Here is a 22,494-nt window from a genome sequence, read left to right on the forward strand (position 1 = left end):
TGGATCACATTGAAGCCTACAGTGACAAAGGAAATATCCTCAGACAAAAACAAGAAAGAAGCATTCTGAGAAACTGCTTTGTGATGTATTAATTCATCTCAGAGAGTTACATGATTTTTTTCAAGGATCAGTTTAGTAGCACTATTTTTGGGGAATCTGAGAAGGGTTATTTTTGTTTGCAATGGAGCCATGGTGACAAAGGAAATATCCTCAGATAAAAACTAGAAAGAAGCTTGGAGATATTTCTGTGTGATGTGTGAATCATCTCACAGAGTTACACTTTTCTTTTCATGGAGCAGCTTGTTGACATGGGTTTCATGGAATCTGCAAAGTGATATTTGGGAGCGCACTGAGGCCTATACTGAAAAAGGAAATATCCTCAGAAAAAAACTGGAAAGAAACATTCTCGGAAACTGCTTTGTGATGTGTGAATTCATCTTACAGAATTATACCATTCTTTTCATTGAGCAGACTGATAACACTGTTTTCATGGATTCTGCAATAAGAGTTTGGGGAGCACATTGAAGCCTATGGTGACAAAGGAAATATCCTCAGAAAAATATCAAAAGGAAGCTTTCTGTGAAATTTATTTGTGATGTGTGAATTCATCTCACAGTGTTACACCGTTCCTTTCTTTGAGAAGTTTGCTAACACTTTTTCCCTGGAATCTGCAATGGTATATTCTGGAGTACATTGAGCCCTATGATGAAAAAGGAAATATCCTCAGAAAAAAACAGAAAGAAGCTTTCTGAGAAACAGCTTTCCAGTGTGTAAATTCATCTCACAGAGTTAAACTGTTTTTTTCATTAAGCAGTTCGCTAACACTGTTTGTTTGGAATTTGCAATGGGGTCTTTTGGAGAGCATTGAAGCTTACGGAGACAAAGGAAATATCCTCTAGACAAAAACTAGAAAGAAGCTTTCTGAGAAACTGCTTTGTGATTTGGGTATTCATCTCACAGAGTTACGGGTTTCTTTTCATGAGCAGTTTGGTAGTACTGTTTTTATGGAATCTTCAATGGGATATTTTGGAGTACATTGAGGCTTAGGGTGACAAAGGAAATATCCTCAGACAAAAACTAGATAGAAACTTTGTGAGAAACTGTTTTGTGATTTGTGAATTCACCTTACAGAGCTATACGATTCTCTTCATGGAGCAGCTTGGTAGCACTGTTTTGGAGGAGTCTCAGAAGTGATATTTTACATTGAGTTGAAGCCTATGGTGACAAAGGATATTTTGTATCGCATTGAAGCCTATGGTGACAAAGGAAATACCCTCAGATAAAAACTAGAAAGAAATTTTCTGATAAACTTTTGTGATGTGTGAATTCATCTCACAGACTTACACAATCCTTTTCATGTAGTAGTCAGCTAACAGTGTTTTTTTGGAATCAGCAAAGGGATATATGGTAGCACATTGAGGCCTATGGTGAAAAAGGCAATATCTTCAGATAAAAATTGTAAAGAATCATTCTGAAAAACTGCTTTGTGATGTGCAAATTCATCTCACTGTGTTACACTGGTCTTTTCTTGACCCATTTGCTAACACTGTTTTCATGGAATCTGCAATGGGATAATTTGGAGCATATTGAAACTTATGGTGACAAAGTAAATATCCTCAGAAAAACACTAGAAAGAAGCTTCCTAAAAAACTGCTTTGTGATGGGTGAATTCATCTCACAGAGTTACACCTTTATTTTCTTTGAACAGTTTGGTTATACAGTTTTTATGAAATCTACAAAGGGATATTCAGGATCGCACGGAGTTCAATGGCAAAAAAGGAAATATCTTCAGGTAAAAACTTGAGAGAAGCTTTCTGAGAAACTCCTTCATGAAGTGTGCATTCATCTCATAGAGTTAAACTTTTCTGTTGAGGGAGCACTTTGGCATCACTGTTTTTATGGTGTCTGAGAAGGGATATTTGGGAGCTCATTGAAGCCTGTGGTGGAAAAGTAAATATCCTCATATAAAACCTGGAAAGAAACCTTTTGACAAACCACTTTGTTATATGTCAACTCATCTCACAGAGTTACGTGATTCTTTCCATGGAGCAGTTTGGTAGCACTGTTTTTGGGAAATCTGAGAAGGGATATTTTGGATTGCATTGAACCCTATAGTGACAAAGGAAATATCTTTACAGAAAAACTAGAAAGAAGCTGTCTGAGAAGGTTCTTTGTGATATATGAATTCATCTCACAGAGTTTCTCCTTTCTTTTAATGGAGCAGTTTGCTAACACTGTTTTTGTGGAATCTGCAAAGGGATATTTGGGACAAAATTGAAGCCTGTGATGAAAAAGGAAATATACTCAGATAAAAAGCAGACACAGGCTCTCTGAGAAACTGCTTTGTGATATGTGAATTCATCTCACAGATTTACAGTGTCCTTTTCATTGTGCAGTTTTTAAACAATGTTTTCATGTAATATACAATAGGATATTTTGGAACGCTTTGAAGCCTATGATGACAAATGAAATATTCTATGATAAAAACTAGAAAGAAGCTTTCTGAGAAACTGCTTTGTGATTTGTGAATTCATCTCACAGAGTTACAGGTTTCTTTTCATAGAGCAGTTTGCTAGCACTGTTTTTATGGAATCTGCAATGGAATATTCGGGAGCTCGTAGCAGCCTACAGTGAAAAAGGAAATAACTTCAGATAAAAACTGGAGAGAAACATTTCCAGAAATGGTTTTGTGACTTGTGTATTCATCTGAAAGAGTTTAACTTTTTCGTTGATTGAACACTTCAGCATCACTGTTTTTGTGGTATCTCAGAGGATATATTTGGGAGCACATGGAAACCTATGGTTAAAAAGGAAATATCCTCAGATATTAACTAGAAAGAAGTTTTTGAGAAACCGCTTTGTGATATGTTAATTCATCTCATAGAGTTACATGATTCATTCCATGGAGCAGTTTGTTACCACTGTTTTTGGGGATTCTGAGAAGGGATATTTTGGAGCGCATTGAAGCCTACAATGACACAGGAAATTTTCTCGGATAAAAACTAGAAAAAAACTTTCTGAAAAAGTTATTTGTGATGTGTGAATTCATCTCAGAGAATTACACCTTTCTTTCCATGGAGCCAATTGCTAACACTGTTTTCGTGTTATTTGTCAACGGATATTTGGGAGCTCATCAAGGCCTATGGTGAAAAACAAAATATCCTCAGATTAAAACTAGAAAGAAGCTTTCTGAGAAACTGCTTTGTGATGTGTGAATTCATCTCACAGAGCTACACCGTTCTTTTCATGGAGCTGCTAGATAACACTGTTTTCGAGGAATCTGCAATAGGATATTTGGGAGGGCAATGAAGCCTACTGTGGAAAAGGAAACATCTTCAGAAAAAAGCCAAGAAGAACTTTCTGCAAAACTTCTTTGTGATGTTTGAATTCATCTCACAGAGTTACACTGTTCTTTTCATTCATTTAGCAGTTTGGTAACACTGTTTTCTTGCAATGTGCAATGGGATATTTTGCAGTGCACAGCAGCATACGGTGACAAAGGAAATATCCTCATATAAAAAGTAGAAAGAAGCCTTCTGAGAAACCGGTTTGTGATGTGTTAATTTATCTCAAAGAGTTACACGATTCTTTTCATTTAGCAGTTTGGTTGCACTGTATTTGGGAATCTGAGAAGAGATATTTGGGATCACATTGAAGCCTATGTTGACAAAGTAAATATCCTCACATAACAACTAGAAGGACGCTTTCTGAGAAAGTTCTTTGTGATGTGTGAATTAACCTAACAGACCTAAACCATTCTTTATATTGAGCAGTTTGATAACCCTGTTTTCGTGAGATCTGCAACAGGATATTTGGGAGCACATTGAATCCTATGGTTGCAAAGGAAATATCCTCCAAAAATAAACCGAAAAGAAGCTTCTTGAGAGATTGCTTTGGGATGTGTGAATTGATCTCACAGAGTTATACTGTTCTTTTCAATGAGCAGTTTACTAACACTGTTTACTTGGAATCTGCACTAGGATATTTCAGAGCACATTGAAACCTATGGTGACAAAGAAATATCCTCAGATAAAAACCAAAAAGATGCTTTCTGAGGAACTTCTGTGTATTATGTGAATTCATCTCACAGAGTTACACTGTTCTCTTCAATGAGCAGTTTGATAACACTGTTTTAGTGGAATATGCAATACGATATTTGTTAGTGCATTGAAGCCTATGGTGACAAATGAAATGTCCTCAGATAAAAACTAGAAGGAAGCTTTCTAAGAAACTGCTTTGTGATGTGTGAATTCATCTCACAGAGTGACACTGTTCTTCTCATTGAGTAGTTTGCTGAAACTGTTTTCTTGGAATCTGCAATGGGATATTTCGGAGTGCATTGGAGCTTATGGTTCCAAAGGAAATATTTTCAGATTAAAACCAGAAAGAAGCTGGGTGCGGTGGCTCATACCTGTAATCCCAGCACTTTGCAAGGCTGAGGTGGGCAGATCACAATGTCAGGAGATGGTGACCACCTTGGCTAACACAGTGAAACCCTATCTCTACAAAAAATACAAAAAAATTAGCCGGACATTGTGGCAGGTGCCTGTAGTCCCAGCTACTTGGGAGACTGAGGCAAGAGAATGGTGTGAAATCAAGAGGCGGAGGTTGCAGTGAGCTGAAATCATGCCACTGCACTCCAGCCTGGGCGACAGAGCCAGACTTTGTCTTTAAAAAAAAAAAATCAGAAAAAACTTTTCCAAAAATTATTTGTGGCATGTGATTTCATCTCACAGAGCTACATATTTCTTTTCATGGAGCAGTGTGCTAGCACTGTTTTCGTGGAATCTGCAAAGTGATATATGCGAGAGCATTGAGGCTTATGGTGAAAAAGGAAATATCCTGAGATAAAAACTAGAAAGAAGCTTTCTGAGATATTTTTGATGTATCAATACAACTAACAGAGGTTCAGCTTTCTTTTCTTGGAGCAGTTTGCTAACACTGTTTGCATGGAATATGCAAAGAATATTTGGGAGTGCATTGAAACCTATCATGAAAAAGGAAATATCCTCAGATAAAAACCAAAAAGAGGCTCTCTGAGAGACTGTTTTCTGATGTGTGAATTCATCTCACAGAGTTACACTGTTTTTTTCATTGAGCAGTTTACTAACAGTGTTTTCTTGGAATATGCAATGAGATATTTCAGAGCACATTGAAGCTTAGGGTGACAAAGGAAGTATGCTCATGTAAAAACTATAAAGAAGTTTTCTGAGGAAATGATTTGTGACGTGTAAATTCATCTCACAGAGTTACAGAATTCTGTTCATGGAGCAGTTTGGTATCACTGTTTTTGGGGAATATGAGAAGGGATATTTTGGATTGCAGTGAAGCCTATGGAGACAAAGGAAATATTCTCAGTTAGAAACTACAAGGAAGATTTCTGAGAAAGTTCTTTGTGATGTGTGAATTGATCTCATAGAGTGACAGCTTTCTTTTCATGGAGGAGTTTGCTAACACTGTTTTCATGGAAACTACAAAGGAATATTTGGGAGCGCCTTGAGGCCTACCTTGAAAAAGGAAGCATCCACAGATAAAAACTAGACAGAAGCTTTTTGAGAAATTGCTTTGTGTTGTGTGAATTCATCTAACAGAGTTACACACTTCTTTTCAGACAGCAGTTTTCTAATACTGTTTATGTGGAATCTGCAAAGCGATATATGGGAGCGACTTGAGGACTATGGTGAAAAAGGAAATATCCTCAGATAAAAACTAGAAAGAAGCTTTCTGAGAAACTGCTTTGTGATGTGTGAATTCATCTCACAGAGTTACATGGTTCTTTCAATTAACAATTTGTAAACACTGCTTTCATGGATCTGCAAAGGGATATTTGGGAGAGCATTAAAGCCTATATTGAAAAAGAAAATATCATCTGATAAAAACCAAAAGAAGGTTTCTGAGAAACTACTTTGTGATGCGTGAATTCATTTCATGGAGTTACACTGTTCTTTTCATTTACCACATTGTTAACACTCTTTTCTTGGATTCTGCAATGGGACATTTCCGAGCACATTGAAACTTATGGTGACAAAGGAAATATCCTCATATAAAAACGAGAAAGAAGCATACTGAGAAACTGATTTATGTTGTGTTAATTCATCTCACAGAGTTACACAATTCTGTTCATAGATCACTTAGGTAGCACTGTTTTTGGGGAATCTGAGAAGAGAAAGTTTTGATCTCCTTGAAGCCTATGGTGACAAAAGAAATATGCTCAGATTAAAACTAGAAAGAAGCTTTCTGAGAAACGTTTTTGTGATGTGTGAATTCATCTCACAGAGTTACACCTTTCTTTTCATGGAGGAGCTTGTTAATACTGGTTTCCTGGAATCTGCAAAGGGATATTTGGGAGCACAATGAGGCCTAGGATATATCCTCAGATAAAAACTAGAAAGAAGCTTTCCAAGAAACAACTTTGTGATGTGTGAATTCATCTCACAGAGTTACACCATCCTTTTCATGGAGTAGTTTGGTAGCGTTGCTTTTGTGGAATCAGAGAAGGGATATTTTGAACTGCATTGAAGCCTAAGATGACGAAGGAAATATCCTCAGATAGAAACTAAAAAGAAGCTTTCTGAGAAAGTTCTTTTGATGTGTGAAATCATTTCACCAAGTTATACCTTTGTTTTCTTGGAGCTGTTGGATAACACTCTTTTAGTGGAATCTGCAATAGGATATTTGGGAGCACATTGAAGCCTACGGAGTCAAACAAAATATGCTCAGATATAAACCAAAAAGAAGCTTTATGAGAAACTGCTTTGTGATGCATGAATTCACCTCACTGAGTAACACTGTTCTTTTCATTTAGAAGTTTGCTAATACTTTTTTCTTTTAATCTGCAATGGAATATTCGGGAGTCCATTGAGGAATACGGTGAAAAAGGAAATATCCTCAGATAAAAACTAGAAAGAAGCTTTCAGAGGAACTTATTTGTGATGTGTGCATTTATCTCATAGATCTAAATGTTTCTGTTGAGGGAGCACTTTGGCATCACTGTATTTGTGGTTTCTGAGAAGGGATATCTGAGAGTGCATTGAAGCCTATGGTGGCAAAGGAAATATCCTCAGACAACAACCAACAAGAAGCTTTCTGAGAAATGGCTTTATGATGTTTGAGTTCATCACAGATTTACACCTTGCTATACATGGAACAGTTTACTAACACAATTTTCATGGAATCTGCAAAGGAACATTCCTAAGTGCATTGAGGCAAATGATGAAAAAGGAAATATCCTCAGACTAAAAATAGAAAGAAGCTTTCTGACAAACTGCTTTGTGAACTGTGAATTCATCTGACAGACTTACACGACTCTTTTCATGGAGCAGTTTGGTAGCACTCTTTTTGGAGAATCAGAGAAGGGATAATTTGGATCGCATTGAAGACTATGGTGACATAGGAAATATCCTCACATAAAATCTAAAAAGAAACTTTCTGAGAAACTTCCTTGTGCTTTGTGAATTCATTTCACAGTGTTACACCGTTCCTTTCATAGAGAAGTTTGCTAACACTTTTTTTGTGGAATCTGTGATACAATATTATGGAGCTCATTGAGGCCTATGGTGAAAAAAGAAATATTCTTATATAAAATCTACAAAGAAGCTCTCTGAGAAACTGCTTTCTGATTCCTGAATTCATCTCACAGAGTTATACCATTTTTTTCTTGGAGCAGTTTGGTAGCACTGTTTTTGCAGAATTTGAGAATGGATATTTTGGATTGCGTTGAAGCCTATGGTGAAAAAGGAAATATCTTCTGAAAAAAAAACAAGAAAGAAGCCCTGTGAGAAATTTATTTGTGATGTGTGAATTCATCTCACAGAGTTCCACCTTTCTTTTCTGGAGCAGTTTGCAAACACTGTTTTTGGGGAATCTGCAAAGTGATGTACGGGAACGCTTTGAGGCCTATGGTGTGAAAGGAAGTATCCTCAGATAAAAACTGGAAAGAAGTTTTCTGAGAAACTAACTTCAGATGGGTGAATTCATCTCACAGAGATACACTCTTGTTTTCATTGAGCAGTTTGATAACACTGCTTTCGTGGAATCTGAAATAGGATATTTTGGAGTGCACTGAAGCCTATGGTAACAAAGTAAATTCCCTCAGAGAAAAACCAAAAAGAAGCTTTCTGATAAACTGCTTTGTGATGTATGAATTTGTCTCACAGATTTACACCTTTCTTTTCATTAAGGAGTTTACTAACACTGTTTTCCTGGAATCTGCAAAGGGATATTCACAAGCCCATTTAGGTCTATGGTGGTAAAGGAAATATCCTCAGACAAAAACTAGAAAGAAGTTTTCTGAGAAACTGTTTCATGATGTGTGAAATCGTCTCTCAGAGTTACACCATTACTTTCAATGAACAGTTTGATAACACTGTTTTTGAGGAATCTGCAGTAGAATATTTGGGAGCCCATGGAAGCCTATGGTGACAAAGGAACTATCATCAGATAAAAGCCAAAGAGAAGCTTTCTGTGAAACGGCTTTGTGATGTGTGAATTCACCTCATAGAGTTACACCAGTCTTTTCATTGAGAAGTTTGCTAACAGTTTTTTCGATTATTCTGCAAAGGGATATTCGAGAGCACCTTGAGGAATATGTTGAAAATGCTAATATACTCAGATAAAACTAGAAAGAAAGTTTGTGAGAAACAGCATTGTGATATGTGAATTCATCTCACAGAGTTACACCTCTCCTTTCATGAAACAGTTTGCTAGCACTCTTTCGTGGGATCTGCAAAGGGATATTTGGGAGTGTGCTGAAGCCTATAGTGAAAAAGGAAATATCCTCAGATAAAAAGTAGAAAAAATCTTTCTGAGAAACTGCCTTGTTATGTGTGAATTCATCTCACAGAGTTCCACTGTTCTTTTCATTGAGCAGTTTGTGAACACTGTTTTCGTGGAATCTCCAATACGATGTTTGGGAGCACATTGAAACCTATGGTGACAAAGGAAATATCCTCAGATCAAAACTAGAAAGAAGCTTTCTGAGAAACTCTTTTGTGATTTGTTAATTCATCTCACAGAGTTACAGGTTTGTTTTCATGGAGCAGTTTGTTAGTACTGCTTTTATGGAATTTGCAATGGGATATTTGGAAGCTCCTAGTGGCCTAAGGTGATAAAGGAAATAACTTCAGATAAAAACTGGAGAGAAACTTTTCCAGAAACAGTTTTGTGATGTGTGTATTCATTTGAAAGAGTTTAACTTTTTCTTTGATTGAACACTTCAGCATCATTGTTTTTGTGGTATACAAGAGGAGATATTTGGGAGCACATTGAAGCCTATGGTTATAAAGGAAATATCCTCAGATTTGAACTAGAAAGAAGCTTTCTGAGAAACTCCTTTGTGATGGGTGAATCCATCTCACAGAGGTTCAATTTTGTTTTCATTGAGCAATATGGTAACACTGAATTTGTGGAACCTGCAAAGAGATATTTGGGAGTGCATAGAGTCCAATGACATAAAAGGAAATATCTTCAGGTAAAAATTGGAGAGAAGCATTTTGAGAAACTCCTTTGTGATGAGTGCATTATCTCATAGAGCAAAATGTTTCTGTTGAGGGAGTACTTTGGCATCACAGTTTTGGTGGTGTCTGAGAAGTGATATTTGGGAGCACATTGAAGCCTATGGTGAAAAAGGAAATATCCTCAAAAACTGGAAAGAACCTTTCTGAGAAAGTACTTTGTGACGTTTACACAGACTTACAACTTCATCTACAGACTTACAACTTTCTTTTCATGGAGCAGTTTGCTAACATTCTTTACGTGGAATCTGCAAGGGACATTTGGAACAACATTGAAGCCTGTGGTGAAAAAGGAAATATCCTCAGATTAAAACCAGAAAGAAACTTTTTATGATACTGCTTTGTGATGTGTGAATTCATCTCACAGCATTACACTATTCTTTTCATTGAGCAGTTTGCTAACACTCTTTTCTGGCAATCTGCAATGCAATATTTTGGACCACATAGAAGCTTATGGTCACATATTAAAATCCTCATAGAAAAAGTAGAAAGATGCTTTCTGAGAAACGGCTTTGTGATGTGCTAATTAATCTCACAGAGTTACATGATTCTATTCATAAGTCAGTTTAATAGCACTGTTTTGAGGAATCTGAGAAGGAATATTTTGGATCACCTTGAAGCCTACAATGACAGAGGAAATATTCTCAGATAAAAACTAGAAAGAAACTTTCTGAAAATGTTCTTTGTGATGTGTGAATTCATCTCAGAGAGTTACACCGTTCTTTTCATGGAGCCTATTGCTAACAATGTTTTCCTGTTTTCTGCAAAGGGATATTTGGGAGTGCATCGAGGCCTATGGTGAAAAACAAAATATCCTCAGATTAAAACTAGAAATTAGCTTTCTGAGAAACTGCTTTGTGATGTGTGGTTTCATGTCACAGAGTTACACTGTTCTTTTCATTGAGAAGTTGGCTAACACTGTTTTCGTGGAATCTGCAAAGGGATATTTGGGAGCGCATTGAGCCCTATAGTGAAAAAGGAAATATCCTCAGGTAAAAACTAGAAGAAGCTTTCTGAGAAACTGAATTGTGACGTGTGACTTCATCTCACAGAGTTACACTGTTCTTTTCATTGAGCTGTGTGATAACACTGTTTTCCAGGAATCTGCAATAGGATATTTGGAAGGACATTGAAGCCTACTGTGAAAAAGGAAACATCCTCAGAGAAAAACCAAGAAGAAGCTTTCTGTGAAACTTCTTTGTGATGTTTGAAGTCATCTCACATAGATACATTGTTCTTTTCATTGAGCAGTTTGTTAACACTGTTTTTTCTTTTACTCTGCAATGGGATATTTTAGAGTGCACAGAGGCTTATGGTGACAAAGGAAATATTCTCATATAAAAAGTAGAAAGAAGCTTTCTGAGAAACCGCTTTGTGATGTGTTAATTTATCTCAAAGAGTTACACAATTCTTTTCATTTAACAGTTTCGTTGCACTGTTTTTGGGGAAGCTGAGAAGGGATAATTGGAATCGCATTGAAGCCTATGTTGACAAAGTAAATATCCTCAGATATAAACTAGAAAGAAGCTTTCTGAGAAAGTTCTATGTGACGTTGAATTAACCTAACAGACTTAAACCATTCTTTATATTGAGCGTTTTGATAACCCTGTTTTCATGGAATCTACAATATGATATTTGGGAGCGCATTGAATCCTATGATGACAAAGAAAATATCCTCAGATAATAAACCAAAGAGAAAATTTCTGATAGATTGCTTTGAGATGTGTGAATTGATCTCACAGATTTACACTGTTCTTTTCAATGAGCAGTTTACTAACACTGTTTTCTTGGAATCTGCACTAGGATATTTTCGGAGCACATTGAAACCTATGGTGACAAAGAAATATCCTCAGATAAAAATCAAAAAGATGTTTTCTGAGAAACTTCTTTGTAATGTGTGAATTTATCTCACAGAGTTACACTGTTCTGTTCAATGAGCAATTTGATAACTCTGTTTCCATGGAATACACAATAGGATATTTGTTAGTGCATTGAAGCCTATGGTGACAAACAAAATGTCCTCAGATAAAGACTAGAAGGAAGCTTCCTAAGAAATTGCTTTGTGATGTGTGAATTCATCTCACAGAGTGACACTGTTCTTCTCATTGAGCAGTTTGCTGAAACTGTTTTCTTGGAATCTGCAAAGGGATATTTCGGAGCACATTGAAGCTTATGATCACAAAGGAAATATTCTCAGATAAAAACCAGAAAGAAGCTTTCTGAGAAAGTTCTTTGTGATATATTATTTCATCTCACCGAATTACACTTTTCTTTTCATGGAGCACTTTGCCAGCACTGTTTTCATGGAATCTGCAAAGGGATGTATGGGAGTGCATTGAGGCCTATGATGATAAAGGAAATATCCTCAGATAAAAGTTAGAAAGAAGCATTCTGAGAAACAGAGATGTCATGTGTTAATTCATCTCACGGAGTTACACGATTCTTTTCATGTAGCAGTATGGTAACAATGTATTTGGGGAATCTGAGAAGGGATATTTTGGATCACATTGAAGCCTATGGTGACCATGGAAATATCCCGAGATAAAAACGAAAAAGAAGCTATCCATTAAGCTAGCTGCTTTCTGATGTGTGAATGTATCTCACAGGGTTACAAGGTTCTTTTCATTGAGCAGTTTGCTCACATAGTATTCTTGGAATCTGAAATGGGTTATTTCACAGCACACTGAAGCTTGTGATGACACAGGAAATATCCTCAGACAAAAACTAGAAAGAAGCTTTCTGAGAAACTGTTTTGTGACTTGTGAATTCATCCCACAGAGTTACACCTTTGTTTTCATGGAGCAGTTTTGTGGCACTGTTTTTTGGAACCTGAGAAGGGATATTTTGCATCAGTTTGAAACCTATGCTGATGAAGGAAATATCCTGAGATAAAATCTATAAAGAAGCTTTCCAAGGAAATTTTTTTTGGTGTGTGAATTCATCTTACAGTGTTACACGTTTCTTTTCATGGAGAAGTTTGGTCGCACTGTATCTGGGGAATCTGAGAAGGGATATTTTGAGTTGCATTCAAGCCTATGGAAATATCCTCAGATAAGTAATAGAAAGAATCTTTCTGAGAAACTGTTTTGTGATGTGTTAATTCATCTTACATAGTTATACGATTCTTTTCTTGGAGCAGTTTGGTAACAGTGTTTTTATGGACTCTGCAAAGGGATATTTGGCAGTGCATTGAAGGCTAATGTGACAAAGGAAATATCCTGAGATAAAAACCAAAAGAAGGTTTTCGATAAGCTGCTTCATGATGTGTGAATTAATCTCACAGAGTTACACTGTTCTTTTCATTGAGCCGTTTTCTCACATGGTATTCTTGGAATCTGCAATGGGGTATATCGGAGAATATTGAAGCTTATGGTGACAAAGGAAATATCCTCAGAGAAAAGTTCTAAAGAAACTTTCTGAGAAACTGCTTTGTGATTTGTGAATTCATTGCAGAGAGTTACATGATTCTTTTCATGGAGCAGTTTGGTAGAACTCTTTTTGGGAAATCTGAGAATTGAGATTTTGAATTGCATTGAAGCTTAGGGTGACAAAGGAAATATCCTCAGATAAAAACTAGAAGGAAGCTTTCTGAGAAGCTTCTTTGTGATGAATTCATCTCAGAGAGTTACACCTTTCTTTTCATGGAGGAGATTGCTAACACTGTTTTCATTGGATCTGCAAAGGATATTTAGGAGCACTTTGAGGCCTATGGTGAAAAAGAAAAAGTATCATCAGATAAAAACTAGAAATAAGTTTTCTAAGAAACTGCTTTGTGATGTGTGAATTCATCTCATAGAGTTACACTCTTCAATGAACAGTTTGATAACACTGTTTTCTTGGAATCTGCAATGGGATATTTCAGACTGCATTGAATCTTATGGTGACAAATAAGAGATCCTCATTTAAAAACTGGAAAAACGATTTCTGAGAAACTGCTTTGTGATGTCCTACTTCATCTCAGAGTTACACAATTCTTTTCATGGGTCAGTTTGGTAGCACACTTTGTGGAATCTGAGATGTTATATGTTGGATCACTTTGAAGAATATGGTGACAAAGCAAATATCCTCAAATAAAAACTAGAAAGAAGCCTTCTGAGAAACTTCTTCATGGTGTGTGAATTCATCTCACAGAGTTACACTCTTCTTTTCATTGAGCAGCTTTCGAACACTAGTTTCTTAAAATCTGTAGTGGGATAGTTCAGAGCATATTGAAGCTTAAGGGGACAAAGGAAATATCCTCATGTAAAAATTAGAAAGAAGCTTTCTGAGAAACTGCATTGTGTTGTGTTAATTCATCTCACAGAGTTACATGATTATTTTCATGGATCTGTTTGGTAGAACTGTTTTTGGGGACTCTGAGAAGGGATATTTTGAAATGTATTGAAGCCTATCATACAAAGGAAATATCCTCAGATAAATACTAGGAAGAAACTTTCTTTTTTGTTTTTATTTTTTATTTTTTATTTTTGAGACCAAGTCTTGCTCTGTCGCTCAGGCTGGAGTGCAGTGGGATAAACTCGGCTCACTGCAACCTCCGCCTCCTGGGTTCACTCTATTCTCCTGCCTCAGCCTCCTTAGTAGCTGGGACTATAGGCGCTCACCACTACGCCTGGCTATTTTTTTGTATTCTTTAGTAGAGATGGGGTTTCACTGTGTTAGCAAGGATGGTCTCGATCTCATGACCTCGTAATCCACCCACCTCAGCGTCCTAAAGTGCTGGGATTACAGGCATGAGCCACCGTGCCCGGCCCAGAAGAAACTTTCTGAGAAAGTTGTTTGTGATGTGTGAATTCATCTCACAGATTTACACGTTTCTTTTCATGGAAGAGTTTGATAACACTGTTTTCGTTGAATCTGCAAAGGGATATTTGGGAGTGCATTGAGGCCAATAGTGTAAAAGCAAATATCCTCAGTTAAAAACTGGAGAGAATCTTACTGAGAAACTGCTCTGTGATGTGTGAATTCATCATACAGATTTACACCATTCGTTTAATTGAACAGTTAGATGACATTGTTTTCGTGGAATCTGCAATAGGATATTTTTGAGTGCTTTGAATCCTTTGGGGACAAAGGAAATATCCTCAGATAAAAAAACAAAAAGAAGCTATCTGTGAATCTGCTTTGTGATGTGTGAGCTCACCTTACAGAATTACACCATTGTTTTCATTGAGAAGTTTTCTAACACTTTTTTTTGTGGAATCTGCAATGGGATATTCCAGAACACATTGTGGACTATGATAAACTTCTTTTTGATTTTTGTTTGAGGATATTTCCTTTGTCACCATTGGCTTCAATGCACTCCGAAATATCCTATTGCATAGTCCACAAAAACAGTGTCATCAAAATACTCGAGAAAATAGAGGTGTAACTCCATGAGATGAATTCACACATCACAAAGCAGTTTCTCACAGAGTTACACGCATCTTTATATAGAGAAGTTTGGTAGCATTCTTTTTGGGGTATCTGANAGTTACACGCATCTTTATATAGAGAAGTTTGGTAGCATTCTTTTTGGGGTATCTGAGAAGGGATATTTTGAATAGCATTGAAGCCCATAGTGACAAAGGAAATATCCTCAGTTAAAAACCAAAAAGAAGCTTTCTGAGAAACTGCTTTTTGATGTGTGAATTCATCTCACAGATTTATATGATTCTTTTCTTGGAGCAGTTTGCTAACACAGTTTTCGTGGTATCTTAAATAGGCTATTTTGGAGCATATTAAAGTCTATATTGACAAAGGAAATATCCTCAGACAAAAACCAAAAAGAAGCTTCCTGAGAAACATTTTTGTGCTGTGTGAATTCACCTCACAGATTTACAGCTTTCTTTTCATGGAGCACTTTGCTAACACTCTTTTCAAGAAATCTAAAAAAAGGGATATTCGGGAGTGCATTTAGGCTGAGGGTGAAAAAGGAAATATCTTCAGGTAGAAACTAGAAAGAAGCTTTCTGAGATACTGGTTTGTGATTTTTGAATTCATCTCCCAGAGTTACTTGATTCTCCTCATGGAGCTGTTTTGTAGCACTGTTTTTCGGGAATCTGAGAAGGGATATTTTGGATTGCATTGAAGCCTATGGTGACAAAGGAAATATCCTCAGATCAAAACTGAAAAGAAGCTTTCTGAGAAACTGCTTTATGATTTGTGAATTTTTCTCACAGAGTTACACGATTCTTTTCATGGAGCAGTTCAGTTACACTGTTTTTGGGGAATATGGGAAGGGATATTTTGGATCATCTTGAATCCTATGGTGACAGAGAAATATAAACAGATAAAAACTAGAAAGAAACTTTCTCAGAAACTTCTTTGTGATGTGTGTATTCATCTCACAGAGTAACACCTTCCTTTTCATGGAACAGTTTGCTAACAATGTTTGTGTGCTATCTACAAAGTGATATTTGGGAGCAAGTTGAGACTTATGGTGACAAAGAAAATATCCTCAGATAAAAACTAGATAGAAGATTTCTGAGAAAATGCTTTGTGATATGTGAATTCATCTCACCCAATTACACCACTAATTTCATGGAGCAGTTTGCTAATACTGTTTTCTTGGAATCTGCAATAAGATATTTCGGACCACATTGAAGCCTATGGTGACATACGAATTATCCTCAGACAAAAATCCAAAAGAAACTTTTTGTGAAACTGCTTTGTGATGTGTGAATTCATCTTCCAGAGTTACATCTTCTTTTCATAGAGCAGTTTGCTGACACTGCTTTTGTGGAACCTGCAAAGGGATATTTTTGAGTGCATTGAGGTTTATAGTGAAAAAGGAAATATCAACAGATAAAAACCAGAAAGAAGGTTTATGAGAAACTGCTTTGTGATGTGTGAATTCATCTTACAGTGTTACACTGTTCTTTTCATTGAGCAGTTTACAAACACTGTTTCTTTGGAATCTGCACTGGGATATTTTGGAGCACTTTGAAGCTTATAGTGACAAAGGAAATATCCTCATATAAAAATTAGAAAGAAGCTTTCTGAGAAACCACTTTGGGATGTGTCAATTCAACTCACAGTGTTACATGATTCTTTTCATGAAACAGTTTGGTAACACTGTTTTTGTGGAATCTGAGGGGGGATACATTTGATCGCATTGAGCCTATCATGACAAAGGAAGTATCCTCAGATATAAACTAGAAAGAAGCTTTCTGATAAACTTCTTTGTAATGTTTTAATTCATCTGACAGTTTTACATCTTTCTCTTCATAGAGCAGTTTGCTAACACTGTTTTCATGGAATCTGTGAAAGGATATTTGGGAGCACATTGAGGCATATAGTGAAAAAGGAAATATCCTCAGATAAATACTAGAAAGAAGCTTCCTGAGAAACTGCTTTGTGATGTGTGAATTCGTCTTAGAGATACACCTTCCTTTTCAGGGAGCAGTTTGGTAGCACTGCTTTTGTGGAATCTGAGAAGGAATATTTTGGATGACATTGAAGCCTATATTGACAAAGGAAATATTATCACATAAAAACTAGAAAGAAGCTTTCTGATAAACTTCTTCATGATGTGTAAATTCATCTCACAGAGTTACACATTTCTTTTCATGGAGCAGTTTGCTAACACTGTTTTCGTGGAATCTGCAAAGTGATATTTGGGAGTGCATTGCAGCCTATAGTGACAAAGGAATTATCCTCAGATAAAATCCAAAAATAATCTTTCTGAGAAACTGCTTTGCAATGTGTGATTTCATCTCACAGAGTTATACCATTCTTTTCATTGAGAAGTTTGGTAACACTTTGCTCGTTTAACCTGCAATGGGATCTACAGGCGCACATTCTGGAATATGGTGAAAAAGGAAATATCCTCAGATAAAAACTAGATAGAAGCTTTCTGAGAATGTTCTTTGTGATACGCTAATTCATCTCACACAGCTACAGCTTTCTTTTCATGGAGAAATTTGCTAACACTGTTTTTTTGGAATCTCCAAAGGGATATTTCGGAGCACATTGAGGCCTATCTTGAAAAAGGAAGTGTCCACAGATAAAAAGTAGAAAGAAGCTTTCTGAGAAACTTTTTTGTGATGTCTGAATTCAGCTCTCAGAGATACACCATTCTTGACATTGAGCAGTGTGATAACACTGTTTTGTGAAATCTGCAATAGGATATTTAAGAACACATTGAAACCTGTGGTGACAAAGGAAATAACCTCAGATAAAAACTAGAAAGAAGGTTTCTGAGAAAGTACTTTCTGATGTGTTAATCCATCCCACAGAGTTACACCTTTATTTTCATGGAGCAGTGTGCAAACACTGTTTCCCTGGAATCTGCAAAGGGATATTTGGAAGAGCATTGAGGCCTAAGGCGAAAAAGGAAATATCCTCAGATAAACCCTAGAAAGAAGCATTCTGAGAAACTGCTTTGTGATGTGCGAATTCATCTCACAGAGCTACACTGTGCATTTCATTGAGCAGTTTGCTAACATTGTTTTGTTGGAATCTGCAATGGGATATTTTGAAGCGCATTGAAGCTTATGGTGACAAAGAAAATATTCTCAGACCAAAACTGGAAGGAAGCTTTCTGAGAAACTGCTTTGTGATTTCTGAATTCATATTATAGAGTTACACAATATCTTTCATGAAGCACTTTGGTAGCACTGTTTTTGGGGAATCTGTGATTGGATATTTTGGATCGCATTGAAACCTAGGGTGACAAAGGAATTATCCTCAGATAAAAACTAGAAAGAAGGTTTCTCAAAAACCGCTTTGAGATGTGTTAACTCATCTCACAGCATTGTACAATTCACTTCACGAATAAATCTGTTAGCACTGTTTTTGAGGAATTTGAGAAAGGATATTTTTTTATCATTTTGAAGCCTATGGTGACAAAGGAAATATCCTCAGATAAAAACGAGAAAGAAGATTTCTGAGAAAGTTCTTTGAGGTGTGTGAATTCACCTCACAGTGTTACACCTTTCTTTTCATGTAGCAGTTTGCTAACACTGTGAACGTGGAATGTACAAAGGGATATTTGGGAGCACATTCATTCCTATATGAAAAAAGAATTATCCTCAGATAAAAATTAGAGAGAAGTTTTCTGAGAAACTTCTTTGTGATGTGTGAATTCATCTCACAAAGTTACACTGTGCTTTTCATTGAGCAGTTTGCTAATACCATTTTCTTGGAATCCACAATGGAATATTTTGGAGTGCATTGAAGATTATGGTGTCAAAGGAAATACCTCAGACAAAAACTGGAAAGAAGCTTTCTGAGAAACTTCTTTGTGACTTGGGAATTCATCTCACAGAGTTACATGATTCTTTTCAAAGAGTTGTTTGGTAGCACTGTTTTTGGGGGATGCGAGGAGCATTATTTTGGATCGCATTGAAGCCTGTGGTGACAAAAGAAATATCCTCAGATAAAAACTGGAGAGAAGCATTCTGAGAAAGTTCTTTGAGATGTGTGAATTCATCTCACAGAGATACACCTTTCTTTTCATGGAACAGTTTGCAAACACTGTTTTTGTGGAATCTGCAAAGGGATATTTTTGAGCACCTTGAGGCCTATGGTGAAAATGGAAGTATCCTCAGATAAAACTAGAGAGAAGTTTTCTGAGAAACTGCTTTGTGATGGGTGAATTCATCTCACAGAGCTATGCCATACATTTCTTTGAGCCTTTTGATAACAGTTTTCATGGAGTCTGCAGTAGGATATTTGGGAGTGTGACAAAGTATTTGCTGACGAAGGAAATATCCTCATAGAAAAACCACAAAGAAGCTTTCTGGGAAACCACTTTGTGATTTGATAATTTATCTCACAATGTTACACAGTTCTCTCCATGGATCAGTTGGGTAGCACTGTTTTTGGGGAACCTGAGAAGGGATATTTTGGATCGCATTAAAGCCTATGGTGACTAAGGAAATATCCTCACATAAAAACTAGAAGGAGGCTTTCTGAGAAAGTTTTTTGTGACATGGGATTTCATCTCACAGAGTTACACCATTCCTTTCATTGAGTACTTTGCTAACACTGTTTTCGTGGAATCTGCAATAGGATATTCGGGAGCGCTTTGAAGCCATTTGTGACAAAGAAAGTATAAGCAGATAAAAACCAAAAAGAAACTTTCCGATAAACTGCTTTGTGACGTGTGAACTCAACTCACAGACTTATACTGATTTTTTCATTGAGCAGTTTGCTCACACTGTTTTCTTGGAATCTGCAATGGGATGTTTCAGAGCACATTGAAGTTATGATGACAAGGAAATATCCTCAGAAAGAAGCTAGAAACAAGCTTTTTGAGAAACTGCTTTGTGTTACGTGTTACACAATCCTTTTCATGGAGGAATTTGGTAGCACTGTTTATGCGGAATCTAAGAAGGGATGTTTTGGATCACATTAAAGCCTATGGTGACAAAGGAATTATCCTCATAGAAAAACTAGAAAGAAGTTTTTCGAGAATATGCTTTGTGATGATGAATTCAAGGCACAGAGTTACACTGTTCGTTTCATGGAGAAAATTCTTTGTGATATGTTAATTTGTCTCAGAGAGTTAACCTTTCTTTATAAGGAGAGTTAGCTAACACTGTTTTCTAGGAATATACAAAGGGATATTTTGGAGGGCATTGAGGCCTGTGGTGAAAAAGGAAATATCCTCAGATAAAAACTAGAAAGAAATTTTCTGAGAAACTGCTTTGTGATGTGTGAATTCCTCTCACAGAGTTACACTGTTCTTTTTCATTTAAAAGTTTGCTAACATTGTTTTTGTGAAATCTGCAATGGGATATTTCAGAGTGCATTGAAGGTTATCGTGATGAAAGAAATACCCTCATATAAAAACTAGAAAGAAGCTTCCTGAGAAACTGCTTTGTGACGTGTGAATTCATCTCACAGAGTTATACTGTTCTTTTCATTGAGAAGATTGTTAACAATGTTTTCCTGGAATCTGCAAAGGGTTATTTGGGAGTGCATTGAGGCCTATGGTGAAAAACAAAATATCCTCAGAGAAAAACTAGAAAGAAGCTTTCTGAGAAACTTTGTAATTTGTGAATTCATCTCACAGACTTATACTCTTCTTTTTTTCATTGAGCAGTTTGCTAACACTGTTTTCGTGGAATCTGCAAAGAGATATTTGGGACTATATTTGGGAGTGCCTGGAAGACTATATTGAAAAAGAAAATATCCTCAGATAAAACTAGAAAGAAGCATTCTGAGAAACTGCTTTGTGATGTGTGAATTCATCTCACAGATTTACACCATCCTTTTCATTGAGCTGTTTGATAACACTGTTTTCGTGCAATCTGCAATAGGATATTTAGAGTGCATTGAAGCCTATTGTGACAAAGGAAATATCCTCACATAAAAACTAGAAAGACGCTTTCTTAAAAAGCTCTTTTTGATGTGTGAATTCATCTCACACCTTTACACCTATCTTTTGATGGAGCAGTTTGCTAACACCGTTTTCGTGGAATCTGCAAAAGGTTATTTGGGAGGACAATGAGGCCTATGGTGAAACTCTAAATATCCTCTGATAAAAACTAGAAAGAGAAAATGCTTTGTGATGTGTGAATTCATCTCACAGAGTTACACTGTTCTTTCATTGAGCAGTTTTCTTGGATTCTGCAATGGGATATTTTGGAGTGCATTGAAGCTTAGGGTGACAAAGGAAATATCCTCAGACAAAAACTAGAAATAAGCTTTCTGAGAAAATTCTTTGTGTTTTTTGTATTCATCTCATAGAGTTACACGACTCTTTTCATGGAGTAGTTTGGTAGCACTGTTTTTGGGGAATCTGAGAATGGATATTTTGGACCGTATTGAAACCTATGGTGACAAAAGAAATATCCTCAGATAAAAAGTACAAAGATGCTTTCTGTGAAAGCTCTCTGTGGTGTGTGAATTCATTTCACAGAGTTACAACTTTCTTTTCATGGAGAAGTTTGCTAATTCTGTTTTCGTGCAACCAGCAAAGCCATATTTGGGAGCACATTGAGGCCTATAGTGAAAAAGGAAATATCCTCCAATAATAACTATAAAGAAGCTTTCTGAGAAACTGCTTTGTGTTGTGTTAATTCATCTTACAGAGTTACACCATTCTTTTCATTTAGCAGTTTGATAACACTGTTTTCTTGGAATATGTAATGGGATATTTCGGAGTGCATTGAAGCCAATTTGACAAAGGAAATATCCTAAGGAATAAATATCTAGAATAAATACCTAGAACCAAGCTTTCTGAGAAACTGCTTTGTGACTGATTAATTCAGATCTCAGTGTTACATGATACTTTTCATGGAGCAGTTTGGTAGCCTTGTTTCTGGGGTATCTCAGAAGGGATATTATGGATTGTGTTGAAGCCAATGGTGACAACAGAAATATCCACAGGCAATAACTAGAAATAAGCTTTCTGAATAAATGCTTTGTAACATATGAATTCATCTCACAGGATTACACTGTTCTTTTCATTGAGCATTTTAATGACACTCTTTTCATGGAAGCTATGAAGGAATATTTGGATGCACATTGAGGCCTACAGTGAAAAACGAAATATCCTCAGATAAAACCTAGAAAGATGATTGCTGAGAAATTCCTCTGTGATGTGTGAATTCATCTCACAGAGTTAAATCATTCTTTTCTTTGTGCTGTTTGATAACACTGATTCCGTCGAATCTTCAAGGGGATATTTGGGAGCGCATTGAATCCTATGGTAACACAGGATGTATACTCAGATAAACACAAAAAGAAGCTTTCTGAGAAACTCCTTTGGAATGTGTGCCTTCATCTAACAGTGTTACACGATTCTTTTCAAGGAGCAGTTTGCTAACTCTGTTTTCGTGGAATCTGGAATAGGATATTTGGGAACACATTGAAGTCTATGGTGACATAGGAAATATCCTCAGATGAAAACAAGAAATAAGCTTTCTGAGGAAATTCTTTGTGATAAGTGAATTCATCTCACAGAAGTAAACCTTTCTTTTCATGGAGAAATTTGCTAACATTGCCTTCCTGGTATCTGCAAAGTGATAATTTGGAGCACATTGAAGCTTAT

Source organism: Theropithecus gelada, chromosome 19 (genome assembly GCF_003255815.1).
Source record: "Theropithecus gelada isolate Dixy chromosome 19, Tgel_1.0, whole genome shotgun sequence".
NCBI classification, from domain to species: Eukaryota; Metazoa; Chordata; class Mammalia; order Primates; family Cercopithecidae; genus Theropithecus; species Theropithecus gelada.